Consider the following 14,806-nt stretch of genomic DNA (forward strand, 5'->3'; position numbering starts at 1 on the left):
CGCCCAGCCCTGCTCCCAGCCGCCGCGCCTGCCGCCAGCGCCCTGCCTCCTGCGCCTGGTTCCCGGGGTCCACCGCCCAGAAGCCGCCGCTGACCCTCCCGGGAGCCAGGCGGACACGGACCCAGAACAATCCTTTCACGGTTACTTTGCCTCAGCTTAAAACCTGCTTGGAGTGTGTTCAGCCCTACTTAGCTTACAGAATTTACTCAGCAGGCTAGTAGATGCAAAAAGAACATTTTCTATCAGGCTTTGCAAAATCCGTGTCTTTGTCACAATGATACAGTTAAAAGTCCGCGTGGAGTTTTGTGGGGCGATGAGCGGGGGGTCTGCCGTAACCCCCCGCATCGCACAGCTCTTGGCACCAGAGGCCGCGTCCGGTGCCCGAGGAGGAGGCGCCCTGTGAACTGTGACTCCATCTGAAGGTCGCTGCAGCAAAGGGAGACCAAACCCTGCAGATCGAGTCGGGTTTCAGATCTTTAGAAAACAGTCTAAGCCAACTTACAGATTTTTTCTAACAAATATTTTATCAGTCAGAAGGGAAAAAATGTTCTGAAAAAAGTTACTGATCCTGAAATTCTAAAAATGTAAACTTTCCTATCCTGGTACGTTTATCTACACTTCCAGCACAAAAGCTCTTCTAGATAAGGGGGAAAAATTACTTTTCAGGCTTTAAGTGAGAAATAAATTACAAAATAAATTGCTCAGCCTAATGACAAATGTATGTCCCCAAAATTAGTGCTTCCTTTTCCTTTAAATCATACGAGCTCATTTAGGTCAATCACCTAGGCTTAATTCCTTGTCCACATTGATATGAATTTACTAAACTGATAATACTCAGTTTGGATACTTGAAACCATTTATTAAGCAGTTTGTTAAACAACTGCTCAGCTATTGCAGAGCAGTTAGAAAGGCCATGGTTGCCAATCAGTCATCCATGCAGTGACCTGACCAGCCAGAAATACCATTATGATAATGTTTGGGTCTTTATACAACAGATACTTTACAATGGGGTTTCTCATGTAAACCTTGCAAAATTTCTATGGGGATGAGTAGAGCAAACAAATGAGGAAAAAAATATTGAATTATGCAAATACTTATACCCCCGCCTTAGAATATATTAGAACTTCCGTAACTCTGGCTTAGAGAGCTTATTCTTTGAATGTTAAATGTAGTTACGTCAAGGAAAAACCAAAAAATTTTAGAACACGTCCACTGTTAACAGCACCAGTTTTCACTGTCATCTCTGTGGCCTTCCTTTAGGAATCCCTCCCCATTCCTGGACTCATCGTATATGCTATAAAATTCTAGACCTGCATTTTCCTGGGAAAGTTAATAAAGTTAAAGCCATTCCTCCTTGGCCTTTGACTCTAGTATATTAAGAAGGCATGCCTTTGTGTTAAGGCAGCATGTCTTCAACTGGAAAGCAGGACTTCCGTCAGTTTAAAGAGCTCGTAAGAGCCACTTCAGAGCTTTGTAGGTGTGATAGATACCAGTGCTGATGTTTCTTAAAGGAAAATGCTGTACATAGCTCATTCTCTGCTGTCTGTGGTCCAGAATTAAAAACTAATAGACCAGACGGTTGCTTAGTAGTGATAGTATGTATCATAGAAACTAAGAATTCTTTTGTCTCTTGTTTATCATTTCAGATGTTTGCTTTTTTATTAATAGTGGCAGCAGCAGTAGTAATAGTAGTAATAATATTTTAAATGTTTTTAATAGTATTTTCTTGGGGCTCATAGGTTTAAAAAATTCTAACAAATTTGTTAGCAGAATAAATCCAAGTTGTTCCTGCAAGGAAATTCTCTAGGTTTTATGAACGTGGAGATAGCATTACTTAAAGAAGTTTAGATCTGCTTATGTAGGAAGGGTGCCTGGGAAGAAAGGGGGTGAGCAGCTTTGGCAGAGTGAGCAGAATGGTGAATAATATACAATTCTTAAATCTGTCTTCAAGGTGGAGGATATAGCCCCAGAGCCTTGTGACCCAAAGCAAGAGTGGCACTGATTGATCATTGTAAGCTTCACTGGCATTGATGCAATCTAAGCAGAAGAACATATTTTTGTATTTTTCTAAACATGTAACATAATTAGATAATTTCATGTTTTTGCTTATTGTAATTGTGCTACATTCCATTAGGCCTCAAGGCATAGTACAATTTTAAAATCCCAACAATTATTTAAAATTTTAAAAATCAGCAAAAACCAAAGTCACACTGTTTCTACTAAAGCACTATCCACAGTTTTAATTTAGACTATTGTGAAGGATTGAATGAGGCTGGTCAAGTTTACAGGAAAACATAATTTTGAAAATGTAAGAAAATACTGTGCTCCTGATAGCCTGATATATGAATTAGGCAATCACAAGCTAAAATAGGTTAGCCAGCTCATAGAACCATGACTCCTGTCCACGCCTATGAAAATTCAGTATTTTTCATTTGACTCAATTCTTCTAAGGTAGAGAATTTGAAGTCAGATCTGTAGCTTATCCATAGTCCAGAATTCTCTCTGACAGTAAGACCAAGGAAGATCAGAGCAAAATCTCTGTGCCCTGTGGCATCTTTCAAAACTTAGGGGTACCTTTGTACTTTATACGACATTCAACATTTTATATCCCTTAAAATTTTTTTTTTATATTTCAAGGTTTTCCATTTCAATAAATGTTAAATATACTGTTACATTTTTGTTATCTGTATAATATTTCATTGCAGAGATACTATAGTTAGTATTATTTATTTCCTAATGCTGGTAATTTAGATTGCTAGTGTTTACTATTGTAAATAATTGTGAAACAAGCATCTTTTTCACTAAATATATGAATTTCTGATGATTTCCTTAGGAATATTGGAGTAAAAATATCGCATATTTTTACATCACTGAACAATAAAATACATGTTCTTAATTGCATTAGTATTTACTGGCTAGGACAACATAAAATTGAGACTTCATTGGATATTACTTCAGAAGCTCTTGTGAGACACAAATAACTAATATAAGAAATGAAAGTGGGGCCATTACTAGCAACCTTCCAAAAGTAAAAAGGATTATAAGATAATTTTATAAACATTGTGTGTCAACAAATTAGGGAATGTGGATGAAATGGATCAATTCTTAAAAACAAATTAAACTGGGCTTCCTAGGTGGCTCAGTGGTTGAGAATCTGCCTGCCAGTACAGGGGACACGGGTTCGAGCCCTGCTCCAGGAAGATCCCACATGCCGCAGAGCAACTAAGCCCGTACGCCACAACTATTGAGCCTGGGCTTTAGAGCCTGTGAGCCACAACTATTGAGCCCACATGTTGCAACTACTGAAATCCATGCGCCTAGAGCCCGTGCTCCGCAACAAGAGAAGCCCTGGCAATGAAGAGCCCATGCATCACAACGAAGAGTAGCACCCACTCACCGCAACTAAAAAGAAAGCCCGCTCACAGCAAAAAAAGACCCAACACAGCCAGTAAAATAATAAATAATTTATTAAAAAAAGCAGGTTAAACTGACAAATTAAATCTAAACTGATTTAAGAAGAAAAAGAAATCTCAACAGAACTATAACAAAGAGATGGGTTTAGGAATCGAAAGCCTCCAAACAAAGGAAAGTCCAGGACCAGATGGTTTCATTGGTGAATTCTACAAAACATTTAATAGAAAAGAAGATAATGCTTCCTAATTCATTCTATGAGGCCAGCATTACGGTGATATCAAGCCAGTTAAAGACATAGTTAGAAAGAAAATTACAGACCACTTTCCCTTATAAATACAGATACAAAATACTGGCACACCAAATCCAACAGCATATTAAAAGGATTACATAATATAACTAAGTGCACTTTATCCCAGGAATTAAAGGTATTCAACATAAGAAAATCAGCCAATATAATACAACACATTAATAGTATGAAGGGAAAAAAATCATCTAAAAAGGGTCCTAAGATAGTCCAATATCCTTTCATAAAAAACACTCAATAAACTAGGAATAGAAGAAAATTTCCTCAACATGATAAAGAGCATTTATGGAAAACCTACAGCTAACATCACACTCAATTATGAAAGACTGAAAATTTTTATCTAAGCTTAGTGATAAGCTTTTTTTGTTGTTGTTTAAGTAGAAAAGCTGATTCCCAAATTCATATAGAACTTAAGGAGCCCAAATAACCAAAACAATATTTTACAAGGGACAAAGTTGGAAGACTAACACTTCCCAGTTTTAAAATTTGCTACAAAGCTATAGTAACCAAAACAGTGTGATATGGACATATGTCTCTATATTGGTCTTTATAGACAAATAGACCAATGGAAGAGAAATGAGAGTCCAGAAATAAACTTCTGTATCTACAGACAGTTGTTTTTTAGAAGGGTGCAAATCCACTGAATAAGGAAGGAAAATCTGCTTACAACTTTAAATAAAGGGCTATGTGTTATGAAAGGTAAAATTCTAGCAGTACTTACTAATGCTGACATTTTGATGGTAATAAGCTTTTGCTCTGTAGCTTCATCCTAGTGGGTGGTGGGTAGCATAAAGAATAATGAGATAAAACTACTTCTATTATTAAAATTCACTTGAAAAAAAAGAGGTCAGGCATAGAGTATTTGATTGTATATTGAAAATTAAAAAAGTAACCAAATTGTATAGAAATCCTTCTGAAGTATCTATGTTGAGTATATTTAATATTTATCTGGTCTCCTTCCCCAACTCCCACAATAGATATAAGTGCAGGCAAAATTTATCCGAAATAAACAGTGAAAATGCTATCACATGAAGCATGGCACTTATTTCCATTGCTAAAATTCACAATTAAAAAAATCAAATCTAATATGGACATCATTGAAGAAAACTTGGTATTTGAAAACCAAAAAGTGAAGTTGTACATATAAATGGAGTTTAGATAAGCATTAAGGGATAAATGTAATCCTGTGGATCTGTTTTGAAGGAGCAGAGTATCCAAACATTTACAGAAAACAATACCAGAAATTGCACATTCTTTAAACTAACATTTCAGAACACATTATGGAAGCATATATGATATTTCTTTTTAAAATGTGTCCTCTCTGTACAATATACTTTCAGAATAGTTTTAAAAGCTCATTTGTGACTATTAATCTTGAGATTGTTCTTACTAAGAATGAGACTCAAGTTGGCTCGGTCAAAAAATCTAATCAAGGCTTGACATTCTGTTTTAGGTGCTGGAATCTATATTGGATGTTGAGCTAATTTATAACAACAACAACAAAAAAGTAAGAGGCAGTTTACCATCAACATTACTTGAAGTGTTTAGCACAGCAAAATTTGAAATAAAATTTTCCAGACATTTTAATGTTTATTGGAAATTGATTCAATATTTGATTCATTTTGACTGTCTGCTAGGACTGGGGAGAGGAGTAAACAATGCAGATTTGATCCCTGCTGTCGTTGAGTTTATAATCTAGTAAGAGTAACAAATGTAGAGTTAATAATTATAGATAATTTTTTCAAAAAATAATAAATAATGAAATATTTCGTTACAATTGTAAGAAATGTAATGAAAAATAGTGCACTGTAGCAGGCAGGATAAAGATGGTAGACTGAGGGGATGTGGAGCTTACCTCCCACCAAGAATATATCAAAAATACATCTACATGTAGAACAATTCTTGTGGAAAACTAACTGGAAACCAGCAGAAAGACTCCTATACAATCAAGGCTATATGAAGGATACACACATAATCAGATAGGAAGGGAAGAAAAGTGATTGGATCAGGACCTGTGCCTCTGGGAGGGACTGAGAAGAAAATGATGATTATGTGGGAGGAGATTCCCCCTGCGGAATGAGCAGTTGAAGCCACAGGTTGGACACGTCAGTCCTGGGGTACTACACAGAGAAGAGAAGCTGCCTTGGCTTGTTGGAGGACTGCTGGAACAAATGGAAGGGCTGTGGAAAGCCTGGACTCTACTTGGAGCACATGCTCATGCACGTGCAGGCTAATCCCAGAAGCAAGTAGAGGAGACGTCTGCTCTAGTGGCTGCTGGGTGTCCTGAGACCACCTTGCTGCACACCCCAACCTGAGTCAAGCAAACATTCTGGCCCCACACGCTCCATATCACAGTGTGGTACTGGATCTGGGGCAGCCATGACCAGGAAAAAGACTCAGCCATGGGATGCAGAGGCAACCTGGTCCTGAGGTGGAGCCTGAGTGGGGCGGCAGCTGCCATTGTTCGTACATAATCAGGCAGCACCTCAGAAACTGCCCGGATATCTGACTGCAGTCATGCCACCACAGTGCACCCTAGATACATGCTGAGAGTCCATGAACCTATAGCCATTAATCTACGACAAAGGAGGCAAGAATATATAATGGATTAAAGACAGTTTCTTTCCTAAGTGGTGCTGGAAGGACAGCTACATGAAAAAGAATTAGATTAGAACGTTTCCTCACACCATATACCAAAACAAAAAACAACCTCTCAGAATGGTGTAAAGACCTAAATGTAAAACCTGAAACCATAAAACTCCTAGAAGAGAACATGGGCAGAACACTCTTTGACATAAATTGTAGAAATATTTTTTTGGCTATCTCTCCTAAGGCAAAAAATGAAAGCAAAATAAGCAAATGGGACCTAATTAAACTTAAAAGCTTTTGCACAGCAAAGGAAGCCATCAATAAAACTAAAATACAACCAATGGAATGGGAGAAAATACCTGCAAATGATACAACTGACAATGGGTTTATGTTCAAAATATATAAGCAGCTCATACAACTGAATCTCAAAAAATCCCCAAACAACCCAATTAAAAAATGGGCAATTCTAGGCTTATGTTCTACTTGCTTAATACTATAGAAAGAGTGCTGCTTACTTAAACATTACAACAAAAACCCAGGAGTTGATTCATTGGCACATTCTGCCCATCTGTGAATTGATCACAGTCAAGTTCACAGACTGATTCTTGGTTTTCCTGTTAGGTAAACTTAAACACCTGAGGCAACTAGGATCAACTCATCTCAGACTACACAGACTAAAAAAGAAAATAGTTGATTTTCCAGAAGAAAACTGAGATGTTATCTAAAAAAATAAAAGAAACATTGAAAAAATAAAAAGGATATAGGTCGGCATAGCAGATAGTTATCTCATTCTACTGCTCGCTTTTTATGTAAGTATACACTAATTAAATATAAATGCAAATCTTGGGTCCAGCTTAAAATTTAGGAGTCAACTAAATGGATGATATTGGATTAGCTTTTTTAAGGTGGAATATTTCCATGTAATGCCTAGATCACATATTTTCTCTGTGGTTTCCAAGACTGCTTAGCACAAAATTCTTTGGGTTTAAGATAACTTGATTTTATTTGCAAAGGCAGGTATAATTTCACTGTCTGAACGTTATTGAATGTTAAATTTGTCCTTTAAATATTATGCCTATTGAAATAAAGTGACACCATTGCATGTTTATATTCTGAAAAGATGATTTGAATATTTTTGAAGACATATTACATACTGCACAGTACAAAACATAAATGATTCAACAACAGAGTATGTCTCCCTTTCACCTAAGTCATAGATTTCAGTTCATGGATGGAACTAGTATTTTCATATATTTTCATGGGTATATGTGCATGACTTTTTAAAACAAGTAATACTGTGTTATAGGACATGGGCATATGGACTGGTAAATCTTAGAATGGCTAGTACAGTGGGTGGTTTCTGTCAAGATTGGAATGTAAGTTAGTATCAGATGACAAAGAACATTGTATAGTAGGTGATGATGTAGAGAATTTGTTCTCAGAGAAACTAAATATCTTTGAACAGAAAATTAAGAAGTTATCTACAGTTAATACAACCATGTATAAATTGAAATGAAGAGGGATAGTTTTGGTGTTGGTGGGAACTGTTAGTAGGAAACTGCTATAGACATGGAAGTATGTAATGAAGAGTATGAGAACATGAGAGAGAGATTTTAGATGTAAAAAATCTACAGAACTTGTCAACTAATTTGACAGGAGAGAAAGGAGTTAAAACAAGTCTAAGGTTTTGACTATAGTACTTGGGAGTGAATGTTACCATCAGTGAAAACAGGAAACACGGCCAAAGGTTTGGCTAAGAGGAAATCCTCCAAGAAAACTCAATATTGGGAACAATCAGATCAGAGAGGTATGAGAAACCAAGAGAACCTATTAATAGCTACAGAAAACACCAAAAAAGAAAATCAAGAAATAACTGCTGGTTTTGGAGACAGAATATGATTAAGGGCCTTTGAGAAACCCCTTCTGGTGTCACAGTGAAGATGAAAATCAAATATAAGAGGATATAAGGTGTTGTGCTCTAGTGTTTGTTATCTATGTTCATTCATTCTTGCCAGTCTTAATCCTTGGCATTATAGTCAGTGCCTCTTCTCCTTTTCACCACTCTCCACATCCAATCCATAAACACTTTATATTGATTTTACTCACTAAATGTCTCAAATCTGCCCACCCCTCTCCTTTCCCATAACACTTTGTCCATGTCAGGTCCACCAGTGTCTCCCTGATTAACCACTGCAATAACAACACTGCATTCATTCTCTGCATAGCAGCTAAAGTGATCCTTCAAAGCACACTTATTTGATCTTGACACTATGTAATTAAATATTCTTTAATACCATCCTGTCTTTCTTAAGATAAAGACCAAACTCTTTGATACTGCTCCCTTAGCTGTGAATGACTGGGTGTGCTATATCTCCCTAGGCTCATTTAGCATTACCCTTCTTCACACATTACAATACAATTCAGTTATACTGGTTTCCTTTGAGTTCTTCAAATATAGTAGTCAATTATCTACTGGATTGAAATATGTATTGTGCAGAAAGGTTGATCAGTTTCACTCTTCTGTTTTTGCCTCCCACAACACATGGAGCATAGTGGGTGGTAGGTTTTCAATAAATACTTGTGGAGAAAATACAGGTGACATGGTATATAACCTCTTATGATGGTGATATTGCCCAATATCATAGAATAATAGTTTTAGAAGACATTCAAGGTCAGTAAGACTTACTCTCAAAGTGTCTTTTATAAGCAGGAAGAAGTCTTTTTGGATGATGCAAATGAACAGGAAAACTGCTGATTTTAGATATTTAAATCATAGAGCTGCTTGTTTAAATCATTATCAGAAGATATTTACTCTCTCATAGAGATTAACTAGTGAAACCACTTAGTATCTCATATTACCTCTTGACCCCACAGTGTTTATATTTAAATTTCCACATTAGTTCTGTTTATAATTTCTAGGACAAACACTGGTCTCATCAACCTGCATGGAATTTGGTATTACTGTGTACATAAATGTACATGTCACTGGAATAATTTTAAATGCTTGTTAATATTTATATTTCTGAAACCTTTAATAGCTATAGATTTTGAATTAACACAAAAATATTGATTTGCTAGTAATGTAATTTATGTTAATTGCTTAATATTTTATATATATTTTAATGACAAAACATTTTCCTTGTGTCGGTTACTTGTTGGCTGGCCTTCTTCACCTTTTTTGTCTCTTCGTGCTCCCCTCTACTATGATTGTGGGTTCCTGGTCCACTGAAGCACCAATGGGAGCGTAGATTTTTACAGTTATGCAAAGAAAAGTTGATTATAATTCTCTCACATTGCATATTTTGGTGAATAGCACCTCCATCCTCTTGGCTGGGTGAGCAAGAATCCTCCCTTTCCTTAATGCCCACATGCAGTCCGCCAGTTCCAGCAGCCTCAAGAACACGGTGCTTGTGGGCACTGGGTAACATGATTTTCCCTTTTGCTTCTCCTGACTTAGGGGTAGTAAATAGTTTCCTGAGTTATTAATGTTAATGTCTGAATAATCTCATTTTACACATTTTATTTGTTTCTCAGCCTTTTCAATACTTTAATTCTATATTAAACCCCCTGGTTGAATGGGTGTAGCAGGATGGACCATGCTGGTCATTCTGCACTATATTCTCTCTGGTATGTATACTTCAGGGAACTAGAAGTAAGATTAAACAGGCCTCCCTGAAAGTAGTAAGTTTCTGGTTAAATTCTTCAAATCAGAATATCAGACATGTCATTGAAAACTGGAAGAAAGAGAGAACCACTTTTTATTTGCTCCTGGTAGAGTCTCAGGAAACACTAACTGAGATAGGCAAGTGCAGGCACCTGGCTATCTGCCTGGGCCGCAGTAGTGTGAGAAATCATGACATCAGTCACTCCAGCAGCCTCAGCAGCTGGACACAGTCACTGAGCCCACAGCAGCAGTGAGTGCTCTCTCAGTCTCAGTGGCAGGGTTTTCAAGGCTCTGGTTCAGAGCAGCGACATGGATGGGCTTCCGCAGGCTTTTGTAGTGCCAGTGGTGTTTAGTATTTTGGCTTCACTTGTGGCATCCATGTGGTTGTTCCTTAGGCAGGCTCAGCAGCATAGCAGTCTTGGACTCTCAGTTACATTAATTTTCTTTTTATTTTTCTAGTCTAAGTAGTTTATGTCACTTTCCTTCATTTGCTGTCCTCTGAGTGTCCCAGTTTCCTTTTGTTTCTTTCTAAGCCTTTTCATTAGTTTTGTATCTAATTTCCTATATTAAATGCACTTCATATGAAATAACTAGGATGGTTTCTGTTTTCTTTTTAAAACTGGATTCTAACCAAACACTTTTTTTCCACTTTTAAATCATGCCGAATATACTTCTTTATGTCAAACTTCCATTTTTATGATTGTAAAATTAATCATGTTGATGAATGTATCATTAGTTCTTCACTTTATATTATGGTATAGTGACATTACATTGTATTATATGAATTACAACATATTACATTGTATGAATAAACCCCAATTTATTCATTCTAACTTTTAGATTGTTTTCAGTTTCTAGATATTATAAAAATTTTGCTATGACTATTCTTATATATATCTTTCAGTATATATATGCATAATGTATGTGATATATATATGTACATATATATTTTATTTGGATATACAACTAGAATTGAAATACTGGGTCATGGATATTTTTATATTACTCTAGCATATATTACAAATAGTTTTCATAGTGGATTTACCAGTTTATATTTTCACTAAAAGTATGTGGGAGTTCCAGCTCTTTCATATTCTTCCCAACACTTGGTATTCTGTTATCTACCTTTATTGCCTTAAAACAAAAACAACATTGATTTTCCTTAGAAATTAGCCATTTAGGTAAGATTAAGTGGGACAAATTGTCTTTTCTCGACTCAATATTACCTAGGCCAACTTGAATGTTGATGATCGGAATCATCTGAAGTTTCACTAATTTATATGTTTGGTGACTGATGCTGGGATTCTATTGGCTGGAATCCCATTGGCTGGAATCCCGACTGGAAATATGACAGAAACACATATATAGGGACTTTGTATGTAGCTATGTGGCTTCCCCATAGCATGATGCCTGGATGTCTGGGGAAAGCACCCAGAGAAATAAAGATAGAGATGATAGAGACAGAAATGAGAGAGAGAGAAACCAACAAATACTGTATCAACCTTTATGACCTAGGCTCAGATCTCCAACAGTGTCAATTTCACTGTACATTATTTATTAGAAATGAATTACTAAATGTAGAGATTATAACATCCATATTTATAAGAGTATATTTTAAACACACCTCTTCTATGATAGTTGTAAATATCTCTAACAATTTCTTTTCATTCATACCTTTCTGCTTTGGTTTGCTTTTTTTGTGCATTTCATTCCCACATATATTTGAAATCATGAGAAATCATTATTACTGTTTTAAACAGTCAATATTTATTTAGATTTACATGGAAATGTATCCTTTTTGGTAGCCTTTGTTTATTCATATATTATAATACCTTTATCTAGAATTGTATTTCTTCTCCTTGAAGAACTGTTTGGAGGTTTTTTTTCCTCTCATTAGTTTCACCTCAACAAATTTCTCATTTTTTTTAAATGGGAAAAGTTTTTATTTTAAAACATTTTATTTTATTTCAAAAGGATATTTTTACTGAATGTAGATCAAAGTTGACAGTTATTTACTTTCTGCCCTTTAAAGCTGTCATTCCGTGTTCTTTTGGCTTTCAGTGTTTTCTTTGAAAATCCAGTAGCCCATCTCACTGTTAGCCCTTTGACAATAATCCCGTCCTTCTTGATTTTACATCTCATTTTTTTCTTTATCACTGGTTTATAGCAGTTTTACCATGATGTATGTACCTGAGTGTAATTTTTTTGTACTGATCATGTGTGGAGTTCAAAGAACTTCTGCTATGTGTTATAAGATATGACATCAATTTAGTCAATATTTACAATTTTGACCAATACCTACTTTAATATTTATTCTGCCTCATATTCTCTCATCACTTTTTATACTCCAGTTAGTAATATATTTATATTTTTCTTTTTAAAATTTTCATCTTACTTTTTATTTTCAAAATAATAATTATTATTGTAGCTCTTTCACTTTTTTCTGTGTTTTCTGTTCTTTTTATTCATGTGTTTGCTTCGGTCTAGACACTTTTCTAGATACCTACTCACTACTTTTTCAGTTACCTAATTCTCTCTTCTGCTGTGTTTGGTCTTCTCTTAAATACATCTGTTAATTATTATTTATTTTTCAATTCTTCAGTTTCCGTTTAATTACTTTCTATGAATTGTAGCTCATTAATCACATTTTCTTTGTTTTTTTAATTATAGGCACATATTAATAATAGTTATTTTAAGTCTTATCTAAACTTTCAGGCAAAGGGCCATTAAGACGATGAAGGCTATTCTATAGGTACTCTTGGGGGATGGTGAGTGTTATATAGATTTCACAGTGTTTATTATCATTATCATGACAAAGTCAATATTCATAACAAAAACTAAATTATATTCTCTGATAACCCCAATGCTTGGATAATCTAAGGGTCTCATTTAGTACGTGCTTATATGTGTATTTTTTTTTTAATAAATTTATTTATTTATTTATTTTATTGGCTGTGTTGGGTCTTTTTTTGCTGTGTGCAGGCTTTCTTTAGTTGCGGTGAATGGGGGCTACTCTTCTTTGTGGTGCGCGGGCTCCTTATTGCCGTGGCTTCTCTTCTTGCAGAGTATGGGCTCTAGGCACGTGGGCTTCAGTAGTTACAGCACATGGGCTCAATAGTTGTGGCTCACGGGCTCTAAAGCACAGACTCAATAGTTGTGGTGCATGGGCTTAGTTGCTCTGCAGCATGTGGGATCTTCCTGAAGCAGGGATCGAACCCGTGTCCCCTGCATTGGCAGGTGGATTCTTAACCACTGTGCCACCTAGGAAGCCTTATATATATATTTTTTGACTTTTAGTTTCTTGGTAATTTTCCTGCCTCAACTTATATTTTTGAATAAATGCTTAATGTTTTATATAAAATAATTTTAGGGCTTCTGAATCAGGGTGCTGTCAGTTCTCACTATTTTTGGTAATTATGTTCTATAAAGTCACTAAATTAGTAAATATGGAACCAGTGCTCTTAGGGGAAATACAAGGTTAGGTTCCTGGGGGCCTCTGGTCACAATACCCTCAAGATACTGAGGATATATAGATATCAATAAATATATAACCTTGTTTTATGTGTGTTTCTGTTGAAAGAGACCTTATTTAATATACATAGTTGATTCATTAACATTGAACTCACAGCCAGTGGCACTGTAACTCATGCCTAAATGTAGCTTATCTAATGTACATTTCCTCCATAAGGCAAACATAGCCTTCTTACACTTAGAAACACTAGACAGCCCACAGCACTGTGCTTTGGGGGTCATTTTCAACAAGAAATCACAAAAAGCAAAAAAAATTATGCAAAAAAAATTATCACAAAAAGGATATTTGTAGCTTGACAGATGAAACAAGAAGGCAGAGTGTCACCTTGTTTGACTTCAGCTGAGAATGTAGGTGTTGGGCAACTCAGAATTTTTACCACTCTATGCATGTCCACAAATGACTGTGAAAACACTCTAAGTATTGATTTTTTTTCTTTGGGGTCAGGGGAGAGTGATGGGATACAAATAAATTTTAGTGAGTTAGCAAATTTACAAATATGAAATCCTTGAATAATGAGGATTGACTATGCTTGTCTAGGATAGAACTTAATTTTCCTCTTGTAGGAAAATTATCTTTTCCAACCACAATTGAGATGATTCTAGGATCTCAGTTAAAAGCATTAAGAAATGCTCTTCTTTGCTGGGCTTTTAGACTTCTATTTTTGTCTCATTAACACCACAATATTTTTAAAACCTCATTTTATCTTCATAGCACCTGTCTTTTAAATTCTTACTCAGTGCATGTACAGTTGAGGAATCCGCAAATGCCTTGAGGGAGACTATGTAAAATAATGGACCCCGTCTCTTTATCTCCAGAGGATCTTAGCTCCTACCCTCCTTCTTGCTTCATTGGAGCCTCAAACTCCAATTTTTGACCTCCTTACTCAGTAAGACTCCTGCACCAAGCCACAACTTTCTGTTTGAATTCTATGCCCTGCAATGCAAATTAGAAAAAAAATGCCCTGAGGAAAAAGCAGTGGTGAATATAAAGCTCTCATCAATACATTTTTTTTTTTTTCCTTCTGGGATCCTTGTCTCTCAAATCCTGAGCATCTTAGTTACTCTTCTATGCTTTGAAAGGATTTTTTTGTGTGTGTGTTCTTCAAAGTTTACCTTTGCTTTTGAGGGGAAGGTTAGTCTGATACAAGCTATCTCATTTTAGCAGATAGAGCAAGTCTGATACATTATTTATCACATGAATAGTGAATAGATACTCAGTTTACTTACCAAATGGTTTAATGATTATTGAAACATCTATTTTAACACCTCCTACATGCCAAGCATTTGGGATGTAGCATTGAATA

At 35.8% G+C, this 14,806-nt stretch overlaps 1 pseudogene; it reads left to right on the plus strand.

Moving 5' to 3' along the window:
• The first annotated feature begins 274 nt into the window (after positions 1-274).
• LOC130851880 (60S ribosomal protein L9-like) overlaps positions 275-14,806 on the plus strand; it is a 30,523-nt pseudogene continuing 15,991 nt past the window's right edge.

Source organism: Hippopotamus amphibius, chromosome 4 (genome assembly GCF_030028045.1).
Source record: "Hippopotamus amphibius kiboko isolate mHipAmp2 chromosome 4, mHipAmp2.hap2, whole genome shotgun sequence".
Taxonomy (NCBI): Eukaryota; Metazoa; Chordata; class Mammalia; order Artiodactyla; family Hippopotamidae; genus Hippopotamus; species Hippopotamus amphibius.